Consider the following 14,924-nt stretch of genomic DNA (forward strand, 5'->3'; position numbering starts at 1 on the left):
ACATAGATAAGAAAATAAGCAAGGTACAGGATGAAATCAATAAACTTGCAAATAATTTTGTTAACTCACCTGATACATTATCCGTTTTTTAGCAAAGGATAACAAATTTTGAGGAAGAGTTACTTAAGTTAGAAAGAGAAAAGGACAGAATAGTGGATAAGGCAAAGAATTTGAGATTAAAACTGAGTCCATGATTGGACTATCTAGCATCATTACAGAAGGAAATATTTGAGGAACTGATACAGGGATAGAAAACACCGGCAGAGCATATGCAGCACCTTACCGATATAGTTAAAAGAACAGAGACAACAATCAGAGACAATAAAAAGTTTATGGAGAGTATAAACTTGATTTTGGTGGATCTATTTTAAATTGTAACTACCCAGCTACAAGGTTGAAACTATAAACTCTACTAACATCTTGATAACCTTTGTCATTGATGCCAAAGGGGGAGTAGTGGTATGAGAAAATTCAATATCATAGGAATCATATGCTCAGGGGGAGCACACATTTTTGGTAACATTTTTGGATACACTTTTGAAATTTCTCATGAGTGTTGCCATCAATGCCAAAGGGGGAGATTATTGGCATATGCACACTCCAATGAGACATTATATGTGATTGAAGGTTTTGTCATTGATGGCAACCTTACCATCCTATGGCACTAGAAAGGCATTACACCGGCAAGGCATTACATCGGCAAGATAGTTCACCGGCATCAACAAATCACACTCTACACCGGCACTCAGACCACCGACACTGGCACAGAGAAAGGAAGCATACTGACACAGAGGCCGATGAGATTTTTGATATATTATAATTTGTTTATTATTGTAAAAACTTTGTAAGCCAACTTGGAAAGTTGTAAAATGACTCTTATATATAAGAGAGTTCATTGTAGACAATTTGGAAGTGAGAAAAAGGAAGATATTAGGCAGACCTATTATGCGAAATATAGGTTAAAGGTTTTATGTAAAGAACAGAGAAGAAACCGATACTCGATTAGGCATTATAGATGCTATTGTAAAGTAGTACAAGATATTGGATTTGTATAATCCACATTGTAAGTCAGTGAGACTTCCCATTGAGCAGTGAGCTCTAGGCAATTGCCCTTCTTGCATGTGCAGGTCCCTTTTGTAAGTAATATTGTCTTATTGGTAAGTAAGTGAATATGGTGGGTCACAAATCCCACCAAGGTTTTTTCCACACTGGATTTCCTCATTAAATCCTTGTGTCATGGTGTGTTTTTCATGTGGATACTTTTAATTCTATTTATTGTATTATTTCTTGCATACCGGTATACTGTTGTAATATGTTCTACATGTTTTAAGTTATGAAATTGAAATCACCAGTTAGATACCGATTCAACCCCCCACCCTCCCCTCTCATTATCTGTGGGAATCGGAACAATTAGTACATTTTGTTTCCTCCTTAATCAAATTGCAAGTGTAAACTCTAAGGTTGAACATGTGATTGAATATTAAGGCAATATTTTTTTTGGTTTGAATAAAATGAATAACAGTTTGGAAATTGTGATTTTTTCTTTGATTGATGAAGGATGTAGAGTTAATAAGAGTAATTTGATTATTGAGGAAAGTTCTTTTCTTACTAAGAATATTATTGTCAGAAAATTGAACATGCGCAATGAATTGCATTCAATGGTTCGAAGGTCTCATCAATGTGAAGTTGAAGAAAATTAAATCTCTCAATGCGATTGAAGGAGAAACACACTATTGTGGGTTTGCAGTGCATAGGGAAGACTCCTCTCACCATAAATTTGATGAAAGATAAGTGCTTTAAAGACTATAGAAGACACTAATGGAGGCAAGAGGTCTTTTATCATCTTGAGCTAGCTTCCCACTCAAAAAAGAGAGGGGATTGCTGTTATATTACACTAGCATATAGGTTTAACTTTAGCTTAGATTAATAACTTAAATTGCATTTCTGATTTAGTTTTGGAATTTCTGATCAGTTTCCAACTATTTTGCCTATTTAAAGACACCCACTTTGAATCAATATCAATCAAGTTTTGTTTCTACTTATCTCGCTCTTTCATATGGTATCAAACCTAGTCTTGGATGAGAGAATAGAAAGTGGTTTTGAAATATTTGTCTTCAAAAGATAAATAGTATGGCATGACATCTAATCCATGATGGGTAAAAGTGACTGTGCATTCAAAACATGACATGGATACATGGCATTGGAAACATGTGATATGAAGGCATTAGAAGAGTAAATGTTACACCTGTGGCAAAGGTTTGTTGAGATTCTCAATCCTACACACTTACCACAAGTAAATAATTGATTGATGTGTGAAGAAGACTGATTAGATGGACACAAGAAGGTAATGAGATAAATTTCCTATAGAGTGAGCCATTTTTCTCAATCGATTTTTTGTGGTGTAAGGCATGCATAAGAAGTTATAGAATATGAGGAAAGGTGTTCAAATATGTTGAAATTATTTAACTTAAGGTCTAAAATAACACACATAGTATCATAATAACATTGTGACTAATTAAACCTACAACATGATATTTTATTTCCCCAAGATGACTTCCTTCCAAGTGTATCTATTTTAGGTATAAATCAATTAATGATAGGAAAATATTTAAGCGAGACCTAAAATGTGTTAGGATTCCCTTTTGTCAAGATTCGCAATTATTCTTATTTAGAATTTTAATGCATGTCAATAAGTCAAAATTAAGTTGAATGGTGAAAATAAGATATTTACTAGTGCCCAAAAAATTAGGATACCAACCAAAATGTAATAACTAATAAAGGGAATAAAATATTAGCTAGGGCTAACTTTAGAAAAATATTATGAATAGACGGGAAGAGCTCATTTATAAATTTCCAAAAATTCTTCATTTGCAAGAAAAATTGTTTTTTGGTGAAATGAATGAGCTAAGAAGTCAAAATGAGTTATTTGGACTTCAAATAAAAAATATATATATAAATTTAGAAAAACTACCCACAACACTACGAAATGATTAAAAGCATCTTTTTGAGACCTATTAAAACTAAAAGATATTAAATATTGATGATAAGTTGAGTCTCCCAAAATAAAACTTCTTGCTTATATTTAAAATATAGGTCAAAAACACAATTCTTGACTTGAAAACATTGTTCATAGTCATAAACATTTTTTACACTAGAGACACTATTCACATTAAAAAAATATTGTTCATGTAAAAAATACTATTCACATTGGAAGCACTATTCGCCATCAAAAAAGTTATTCATGTGATTGTACAACATCAAAATAATAGGGTGTGTCAAATGAAACCTTTTTGTAAAACCCTTAAATAAAGAGCAAAATATTGTATATTTTCAGCTTAGATACCATTTCAATAATAGATAGTTTTGCCGAATCCATATTATCATGTGTAGTTATAATTCTTCTATAAAATAAATCTTTCTAGATCTTTCAAGGATTCTCCATATCTTAAAAATTCAAACCTATTCATTTTTTTTTGGGTGGTGGTGGTGATGCCATCAGAACATTTAGGAGTCCACAAATGTGAACTACTGATGTAAATATTTATAATATCTAAGTGCTAGCTATGAGGAAGCCATACTCATTTTTCATTGGGTAATGACTTCCACTTCTACATTATATAAGTGATCTAACTAGGATTTGTTCAGTGGTATTTTGAATTCGATAGAGTTATTATCCTACCAATTATGACTTTGTTGTTGGAGAATATTACATTAGAAAATAGATTTAGTTTTATTATTTAATAATAGTTTTAGTTTAGATTAATAAACTTTAGTAGTTATTGTTTGGTTTTGGAATTGTTAGTTCTAGTTTACAACCGTATCGCCATTTTAAGGTTGTACCTGGAATCAATAATCATCAAGTTCTCATGTGGTAATAGAGCCACGAACTTTTACAATTCATAGTACAGAAAAGTGAAAGTTGATGGTGTCTAATCATTTGTGTTTCCTTCATGCAACATGGTGTAGCTTGCACGTACTCAAAGTCACACAATTTCTTGTGGCTGGGTGACGATGTTGTGGCAAGAAAATGAAATGGTGCTGCAAGTTTCTATGGTGAATTCTTGCATGTCTAAATGATGAAGACTAGCATTTTGCTTGTTTGGTGACTCTACTTGAGGTGATTCTGCTGACTATTATTGGATTTTGTGGTCACCAATGTTTTTGAGAAGACAAAGTTCTACATATTGATCGCTAAGTTCAAGGTTGGTATTAAAATATGCAAATTCCTTCTAGCGGCGAGTTAAATATTTTTGGTATTGAAATTTGTGGTTTTCGTGCTAAAATTTATTGTGTGAGTGTGCCATGGAATGAGAATTGGTTGGAAACTTGCCCGTATAATTTGTTGTTAGAGGGTAATTCCAAAGCCAGGTAATAATATCTTCTAAGCGTGGAAAATGGTGTGTGGAATCTGCAATGTCCAAATCATTGTAGGAGTATGAAAAGCATATGACATTACAAATTCAATCAGAATAATTCAAGTTGTATTTTAATTTGTTGAGAGTTCTGAAGCACATTTCTAAAGGTATGTACAAATTTCTTTAGTATAAGAATATTGATGTATGTGATGTTTTATGCATTCATTAAGGAGGTATAAGTAGTTATAAAGTTTTCCATGGAAAAGTTAGTTTATATATACAGGGTAAATTAATATTTAGTTAGTTTTAGATGAAAAAAGATCTATGGCATATTTTGAGTGGAATTATAAAAAAAATCACAAGATTCAAATGGAGTAACAAAATGGATGGATAAAGATCATCGGGCCACAATATTGATTGCTCTTGGTTTATCCAATGCACATTTGCATGACATTGATCTATCAAAGATGTCAAGGAAATATGCAATGGGCTTAATTCTTTATTTTGTTCAGAAGCTTAGAGTGCTAAAATGTCTTTAAAGCAAGAACTTTTTTGGTTGAAGATGAAATAGGTAGACAATATTGTTCAACATATTAGTACATTTTGTTTCCTCCTTAATCAAATTGCAAGTATAAACTCTAAAGTTGATCATGTGATTGAATGTTAATTAATCTTGCTAGGTATGCCTGAAGTTTTGATTATATTTTTTTTGGTTTGAATAAAATGAATCCTAGTTTGGAAATTGCAATTTTTTCTTTGATTGATGAAGGAAGTAGAGTTAATAAGAGTAATTTAATTATTGAGGAAAGTTATTTTCTTAGTAAGAATATTATTGTCGGAAAATTGAACATGCACAATGAATTGCATTCAATGGTCCGAAGGTCTCATCAATGTGAAGTTGAAGAAAATTAAATCTCTCAATGCAATTGAAGGAGAAACACACTATTGTGGGTTTGCAGTGCATAGGGAAGACTTGTCTCACCATAAATTTGATGAAAGATAAGTTCTTTAAAGATTAAAGAAGACACTAATGGAGGCAGGAGGTCTTTTATCATCTTAAGCTAGATTCCCAGTCAATGGTCATTTATTGGATGGAATCTCCTTTAACATTTGTTTTTTAAAAAAAGAGAGGGGATTGTTGTTATATTACATTAGCATATAGGTTTTAATTTAGGTTTTACTTTAGCTTAGATTAATAACTTAAATTGCCTATTTAAAGACACCCACTTTGAATTAATATCAATCAAGTTTTGTTTCCACTTATTTCGCTCTTTCATATGGTACCAAAGCTAGTCTTGGATGAGAGAATAGAAAGTGGTTTTGAAATATTTGTCTTCAAAAGATAAATAGTATGGCATGACATCTAATCCATGACAGGTAAAAGTGTATGTGCATTCAATACATGACATTGATACATCGCATTGGAAACGTGTGATATGAAGGCATTAGAAGAGTAAATGTTACACGTGTGGAAAAGGTTTGTTGAGATTCTTGATCCAACACACTTACCACAAGTAAATAATTGATTGATGTGTGAAGAAGACTGATTCGATGGACACAAGAAGGTAATGAGATAAATTTCCTATAGAGTGAGCCATTTTTCTCAATCAATTTCTAGTGGTGTAACACATGCATAGAAGTTATAGAATATGAGGAAAGGTGTTGAAATATGTTGAAAGTATTTAACTTAAGGTCTAAAATAACACACAAAGTATCATAATAACATTGCGACTAATTAATCCTACAACATGATATATTATTTCCCCAAGATGACTTCCTTCCAAGTGTATCTATTATAGGTATAAATCAATTAATGATAGGAAAATATTTAAGTGAGACCTAGATGTGTTAGGATTCCCTTTTGTCAAGATTCTTAATTATTCTTATTTAGAATTTTAATGCATGTCAATAAGTCAAAATTAAGTTGAATGGTGAAAATAAGATATTTACTAGTGCCCAAAAAATTAGGATACCAACCAAAATGTAATAACTAATAAAGGGAATAAAATATTAGCTAGGGATAACTTTAGAAAAATATTATGAAAAGACGGGAAGAGCTCATTAATAAATTTCCAAAAATTCTTCATTTGCAAGAAAAAAAAAGAATTTTGGTGAAATGAATGAGCTAAGAAGTCAAAATGAGTTATTTGGACTTCAAATAAAAAATATATATACAAATTTAGAAAAACTACCCACAACACTATGAAATGATTAAAAGCATCTTTTTGACACCTATTAAAACTAAAAGATATTAAATATTGATGATAAGTTGAGTCTCCCAAAATAAAACTTCCTCCTTATATTTGAAATATAGGTCAAAAACACAATTCTTGACTTGAAAACATTGTTCATGTCAAAAATACTATTCACATTGGAAACACTATTCACCATCAAAAAATTTATTCACCTGATTGTACAACATAAAAAATAATTACGCCACAAGATCTTAAGTCTACATCTAACACGCTTTGTATGGATCTAAGAGTTTTGACCATTTTTTAAGCATGATAGTGACTCATTTTTATAATAGGTTGTGTCATATGAAACCTTCTGGTTCAACCCTTAAATAAAGACAAAAATGTTGTATATTTTCAGCTTAGATACTATTTTAATAATAGATATATTTGCAAAAGCCATATTATCATATGTAGTTATAATTCTTCTATAAAATAAATCTTTCTATAAAATAATATAATAGAGAAAACATGTGAAAAAAATGAAGAGGTTCATTCATTCATTCAATTCAGAGATAAAATTATGAGAACATATAGATTTATATTTTCTAAGAAAAAACAAAGTAGAAATAAATTTTATGATGCATGTCACAACATTGACAAAATAATAATAGAAAATAAATTCCTAATTAAGAGTGCCTAATAAATTATGATAATATGTGAATATAAACTCAAACCAATGATAATTCTTTACAAAACTTGTTCATGAACTTACGTGGGCCATTAGATCATCTATCACTACATTGATGATAAAGTTGTTGCATTTCATATAAAGATAAATAACTACAGCTAAGAAGGTTCCCTTGTGAAGAAATAAGGCACACCTTTTGTTGAGCTATCAACTTCAACCAATAGTACACTAGTTGATTAAAAACATACAAAAATGTTCCCATAGGAGTACATTGTTCACATAATGAAACTCTATTATATTAGATTATATGGTAAGTGTGGTGTGCATCACTAACAAGCGGAAGTATAACCACCAATATAATAAATCATGAGCTCTATAAGTTTTAACAACCCTTAAGATTTTTGAGTGTTTACCATATCACACATTGTTTACCTAATAATCCATTGTCATTTAAGTGTGTTGTTTGACTTGTGATGATGTTACATCCAATTAGTCTGAAAGACAACGTTTGCCCCATCATGTTCAAATGGCTCTGCGAATTTTGGCCCCAATTTTGCTTGAGACTTTGCAAGCTAGAATTACCAAGGATGTGGGGGTGTTTGGCCTTCACAGAAATGGCCACCACGTCTGTGACCCCACCAACATTGGTGACACTAAGGTTGTACCTGGATTCAATAATTGTCATTTTAAGGTTGTGCCTGGAATCAATAATCATCATTGGAAATGTGTGATCTGAAGGTATTAGAAGACTAATTGTTACATGTGTGGCAAAGGTTTGTTGAGCTTCTCAATCCTACACACTTACCAGGAGTAAATAATTGATTGATGTGTGAAGAAGGCTGATTAAATGGACACAAGAAGGTAATAAGATAAGTTTCCTATAGAGTGAGACATTTTTCTCAATCAATTTTTAGTGGTGTAAGGCATGCATAGAAGTTATAGAATATGAGGAAAGGTATTGAAATATATTGATAGTATTTAACTTAAGGTCTAAAATAACACACATAGTATCATAATAACATTGTGATTGATTAATACTACAACATGATATATTATTTCCCCAAGATGACTTCCTTCCAAGTGTATCTATTTTAGGTATAAATCAATTAAGGATAGGAAAATATTTAAGCGGGACCTAAAATGTGTTAGGATTCCCTTTTGTTAAGACTCGTAATTATTCTTATTTAGAATTTGAATGCATGTCAATAAGTCAAAATTAAGTTTAATGATGAAAATAAAACATTTACTAGTGCCCAAAAAATTAGGATACCAACCAAAATGTAATAACTAATAAACTGAATAAAATATTACCTAGGGCTAACTTTAGAAAAATATTATGAATAGGCTTGGACTTGATTTTGAACTACAACTATTAGCTAAGGATGAAATATCAGGAGAATCTGGTGGACTAGATCTAGGAGGGGTCATGGTTGAGCTATCATTGGAGCTAGAACTTCCACTTGCAACACCATTTCATTTTCCAGCCACAACATCGTCACCCAGCCACAAGAAATTGTGTGACTTTGAGTACGTCGCAAGCTACACCACGTTGCATGAAGGCAACACAGATGATTAGGCACCATCAACTTTCACTTTTTTGCACTATGAATTGCCATGAGAACTTGGTGGCTCTGATACCACATGAAAACTTGATGATTATTGATTCCAGACACAACCTTAAAATGGCGATACGGTTGTAAACTAGAACTAATAGTTCCAAAACCAAACCATAACTACTAAAGTTTATTAATCTAAAATAAAACTATTATTAAATAATAAAACTAAACCTATCTGCTAATGTAATATTCTCCAACAAGAAAGTCATCATTGGTAGGATAATAACTCTATCAAATTCAAAATACTACTAAACAAAGCCTAGTTAGATCACTTATATGATTTAGAAGTGGAAGTCATTACCTAATGAAGAATGAGTATGGCTGCCTCATAGCTAGCACTTCGATATTATAAAGATTTACATCAGTAGTTCACATTTGTGGGCTCCTCAATGTTCTGATGGCATCACAACCACCACCCAAAAAAAAAATGAATAGGTTTGAATTTTTAAGATATGGAGAATCCTTGAAAGATCTAAGGTTTCTTGTCAACATGTTTGCTAAGAATATGACCATGTAAACCATGGAGTTTATTCTATCAAAGTAGGAGTGTTTAGAATATTAACCTTCAAGAGTTTTATAAGACATTGAGAAGTCAATTCTAACAAGAAAATTAGTACATTGCAATAGTAACTATTAAGGATTTTTTAATTTCACAAAAGTGCAGCAATTTTTTTTATAAGAAGGAAAAAATCAATATGGTTTTCAAAAGCGTAAGTGATAGTCGTGTTAAAATTGAGTAGTAAAGATATCTATATTATTTATATTTATTAAAAAAATAAAAATGTGTTATATACAATCACGTCTCTTTTAATTATAAAAACAGAATTTCTTATCAATATTTTTTTCTTTAAATTAGATTGTATAGAATGATACCTACTTTTTCTTTTCTAAAATATAATCACTTACATTTTTTAAAATATCATTTTTTTTATCAAACTAATTAGAAATCATTTTAAAATGAATTATTATTTTATAAAATTTATTTAATTTACTAAAACTTCTACTATTATATTATTTATAATTTTAGGTTACGTCATTTGATTTTATTGTGTTGTTACATAACTCTATTTTTTAGCATATTGATTGTCACTTAAGAATTTAATTTTGTTGTTGATGATGTTGCACTCACTCAACCCATTAATTTGAATTGATGAAATATCCTTTTGAAATATTTGAAAAAAATTTCATTTCATGTTTGTTGAAATTTTTCACATAATTTGAAATACATTAGCATTTTAGTTTCACATGCATCTCAAAATTAGGGCAAATTGGAATAGAAAAAATTGCATACCCATGTCAAATCTCATTTAGGTTTGGGCCCATTTCAATGAAATGTGTTAATACAATTACATATCAATAATTGACATAGCATTTCAAAGGTTTGATGCAGTGCTTCACTGTTCAGCTGTGCATATTACAAGGCGAAGATGATGTTGTGGAGGTGCTTATTTACAGTTTTAAAATTTAAAAAATAGGGTCAATTTGGGGGCACTCGATATTAACCAAGGATAAAAAGTGTTATTTCAAGGCACTAAATGAATGTTTGGATATGGGTGCAATATAGGCTAATAAATGATGTGTAAATGATAAATATATGAAAATTTGTTTCGAAAGGCTTCCATCGTAGCCCTTCTGAGCCAACCCTCTATATCCAAGAGTTGGGTAATTAAATTCTCATTGTTTGTCTCTATGTGGATGATCTTATTTATATAGGTAATAGCGTGGATCTTTCATGAAGAAATTTCAGGCTGGCATGAAGAAGGAATTTGAGATGTTAGATTTGGGACTCATGCATTACTTTCTTGATGTGGAGGTGCAACAAAATTTTGAAGGTATATCAATTTCTCAAACCACGTATGTATCTGATTTATTGAAGAAGTTTAGAATGCAATCATGCACTTCAATTGCCACTCTTGTATCCCTTGGTGAGAAATTGACCAAAGAAGATATAAGCTCCAAAGTTGATACCACATTATACAGAAGTTTGGTTGGGAGCCTCATGTACCTTACTACTACATGACCTAATAGTATGTATGTTGTGAGCCTTATCTCTAGGTTCATGTAGGATCCACATGAGACTCATTGGCGAGCTATAAAAAGGATCCTAAGGTATGTGAGTGCAACACAAAATTTTGGCATTAATTACTCTCCTACTAACAAGTTTGAAATAGTTGGTTACACAAATTCAGATTGGGCTGGTTCAATTGATGACAAAAAATCCACTTCTGGTTATGTTTTTACAATTGGTTCTAGCGCTACTCCATGGAGTAGCAATAAACATGCAACTGTGGCTCTCTCTTCTGTAGAATTAGAATACATCGCAGCAACTGTAGCTAGTTGTTAGGCTATTTGAATTCACAGGATCTTGGAGGATCTTCATTTGATTTGGGACTATCCAACTACCATTTTTTGCAATAACAATAGTACAATTGCCATGGGGAAGAATCCAGTCTTTCATGAATGCACCAAACACATTGAGATCTGCCACCACTTTATTCAAGATTTAGTTCAAAAAGGGCAAGTGGAATTACAATTTTTTCCTACATCCGAGCAAGTTGCTGATATATTTACCAAAGGTCTTTATACAACCAATTTTGTTCAGTTAAGGACTCAATTGGCTCTCATTCCCGTTGTTTATCTAGCAGGAAATTGAAGACATGCATGTGAATGCATTTGTTCTTTGGCTTCACAACCGTGGCACTATAAGTTTTAACTGTAGCTAATATGGTGGCACTCTAGTTTGCACTCAGTTTTACATTTATAGCTTTTTTTGCTAAAGAAGCTACGATTCTTTCCTAATTTTGTTCAATGTAATACTTTGCTTGCATGCGGGTAAAAGCACAAATTTGTGTCACATTTCAGACCAACTTATCAGCACAAGTGATTTTAAGTAATTCTACCTAAAAATTAATTTTATTAAACTATATGGTCTACAAAGATTCATTATAGCTACCTTATATATGGACCACAACTTTTTCAGTTGGAATTATCTATAAAAATATATATTTTATACCACTTTGGGTTTAATTACTAGAAAATAATTTATTTTTGAAAAAAATGATGTTTCAACAACTCCTACTCTTATAAATAATTTTTTTTTAAAATGTCAAAATACTCTTTTATAGATCTATAAGTGAATTTTCAAAAATATATGCATTTTAATATTTTAATTAGTTTATATATTTTATATTTTATTTTTATTAAAATTAGGTCATCAACACTAAAATATATTGTCGATTATCTTGTAAAGGAAAAATACTAAAATTTATTAAAAAATTCTATAAAAATAAATGCACTAGAGAAAAGAGTCTATGTCAAGATGACATAAACATTTACTAATTTGGATAAATAATTAAGAAAAAAGGTGACGATAAATGGAAAGAGTTATATTTTAGTACACACGACTTTTGATATTTATTGAAAAATATATATACATAAAAAATAGTTAAAAATATATTTTTGCATTAAAGCTTCAAATTATCAATGTACACAAAAAAATTGAAAAACAAAGATAAAATTTACTATATAAAGTGTGACGCCTAGTGTAAATTCAATTTTAGCATTTTGTCAGCAACTAAATTATAGTGTTTACTTTCCAAGAAAGTATGTTCAAATAATTTTTTTAATTTTTAAAAAATTACAAACATAAAGTACATAAAAAAAAATACATTTTATTAGTTTATATCATTTCAAAATTCAAACTATATATTTCACTTTTTATTCATACAATTTTAAAAATTGAATCAACATTCCAACCATTTTCTTTATAAAAGTGTGATACAGCTTTATGCTTTCAACCATTTTTTAGTTTAGAAATGCATGCATTCGAATAAATGAACTATCCTATATTTTTAGATTTAGCTTTTTATTACTGTTCTAGATTTTACAATAAGAAGACTTTAGTTTAAATTGATTTTGTAGTAATTCTCATGCATTCGAAGCATGAAGATACTTGGTAAGTTTAGAACTGTAGGCTTTTAGCTTGCTTAGTCGGTGAATGATCTTCTATTTATGTATGTTGTTCATACAGTAATTTTTTAATGAAATTCAGATTTGCTTCTCTACAGTTTGTACAACTAAGGGTTTCTTTCTTAAGTTTATATTATTTCAGTTAGTTATTACGGAAGAGAATATTTTTATTCAGGTCCTTTCTTAGCATAGTGTAAGAGCTTATTGTTTAGAACTCTTCAACCATCTTGTAATACTGCAACCCGAATATGGTAAACTGTATTCATCCTTTCTTCATGCATTCTATCTACCTGTAGCGCACAGGTACAACACCGCCCTTGTATAACGCAATCTGGTCGAACGCAGGCACGAACAAATCGAAGTGTGGGAGAGGAGGGTTGCACCACCCACCAACATCGTTTGCCTGGGAAAAGTTGGGCAGGCAGAAGTTGGTGGCGGTGATGGTGACTGTCTTCCCTGGTAGACACCATTGTGGATCCTCCTCGGCCTTGCATTGCAATTCGTAACATCCTCCGCAGCTTATAAGAAAATGATCAAAAGGTAGCACTACAAAATATGTAAATAGGCATGATTATGATGCAATGAGCTCATTTTATCATCCAAACTCCAATGTTTATTTGTGTAAACACTTAATATTTCATTATATATTAACTAAATAAATGAATTCCTTTAAATAAAAAATCATAGCATCAAGTTTTGTAAATAAGTACAAGTATGCTCATAATGGCAGAAAAGGAATAGGAATCTAAAATTAAAAATTGTAAAATTTGAGATCAATCAAAAGGCATAGGATTGATTGATTGTAGAGAGTGTTGCTTTTAGGAAATAAGAAAATGTGTGGGGATGACTATAAATAGAGGCTAATAAATGCTACAAGTGTGGTTGTCGTTGCACCAAAAGATCGATCAATTAATTCCTGATACAACCACTAGATTTATAAAATCCACAAGAGGTGGTTAAGCCATGTCACAAACCCAAGCGTTGTGCTACACATCACAAGGAGACCAAGGGAGCACACATTTCAACAATCCCCCCCCCCAATGCAAGCGAGGGGTTTGAACCTATGACCAAGCTCTGGTGCTAATTTTTACAAGTGTAGTTGTCGTTGCACCAAAAGATTGACCTGTAAATGCCCAATACAACTACTAGACTTATAGGATCCACAAGAGGTTGTTAAGCCATGCAAGAAACCCAAGTACTACACAACACAACACAAGGAGACCAAGGGTGCACACCTTCCAACAATAAATGTTGTGCAAATGATGAATATATGGGAATATGTATAAATATTGATGGTCTCAAAGAACATAAGATTAATTGAGGATAGAAAGTGCTCATTTTAAGACAATAAATAAATGTATATAAATGATTGTAAACATGCTAATAAATGGTATGCAAATGAAGAAGATGTGTAAATTTGTGTGTAAATATGGATGGGCTCAAGGTACTCAGGATTGATCAAGGATACAAAATACTGATTCCAAAGAAATAAACAAATGTGTGGAGATGGGTGTAAATGTTGTTTAATAAATGATGTGCAAATGATGAATATATTGATTGTGTGTCTAAAGATGAAAGGCTAAGGTTGAATGCAACAAAATAATTTTCATTGAATGTGAAATGGATAGGGGTAAGCCTTATGTAATGAGCTACACCTATATAAAACTATCTAATTGTATTAACATATTTCATTGAAATGGACCAAACTTAAATTTGAGAATTGGCATGACTATGCAAATTTATCTATTTCATTTTTCTCTCATTTTGAGATGCATGTGCAAATTATGTGAAAAGTGTCAACCAACATTAAATAAAAATGTTCAAATATTTCAAAAGGACATGTGGTTATTTTATTTTAGTGAATGCAATATCATCATCAATAAAATAAAGTTCTAAAGTTGTAATCAAAATACTAAAAAATAAAGTTATCTAACAACACAAAATGAAAAACTGGATTTTGAAATGGGTGAGTGCGTGCAGGGACGAGGACCGGTGAGGGCTTTGAAAGAGCCTACAAGGGAAGAGGAAGATGATGACTCAGATGGGGAGGAGGATTGTTTGGGGTCCTTTATGGCATTGTCGGTCCCTGTTCTTCTCCCCTTTGACTCTGTTTTGGCTA

The sequence above is a fragment of the Cryptomeria japonica genome, chromosome 7 (assembly GCF_030272615.1).
Source record: "Cryptomeria japonica chromosome 7, Sugi_1.0, whole genome shotgun sequence".
Classification (NCBI taxonomy): domain Eukaryota; kingdom Viridiplantae; phylum Streptophyta; class Pinopsida; order Cupressales; family Cupressaceae; genus Cryptomeria; species Cryptomeria japonica.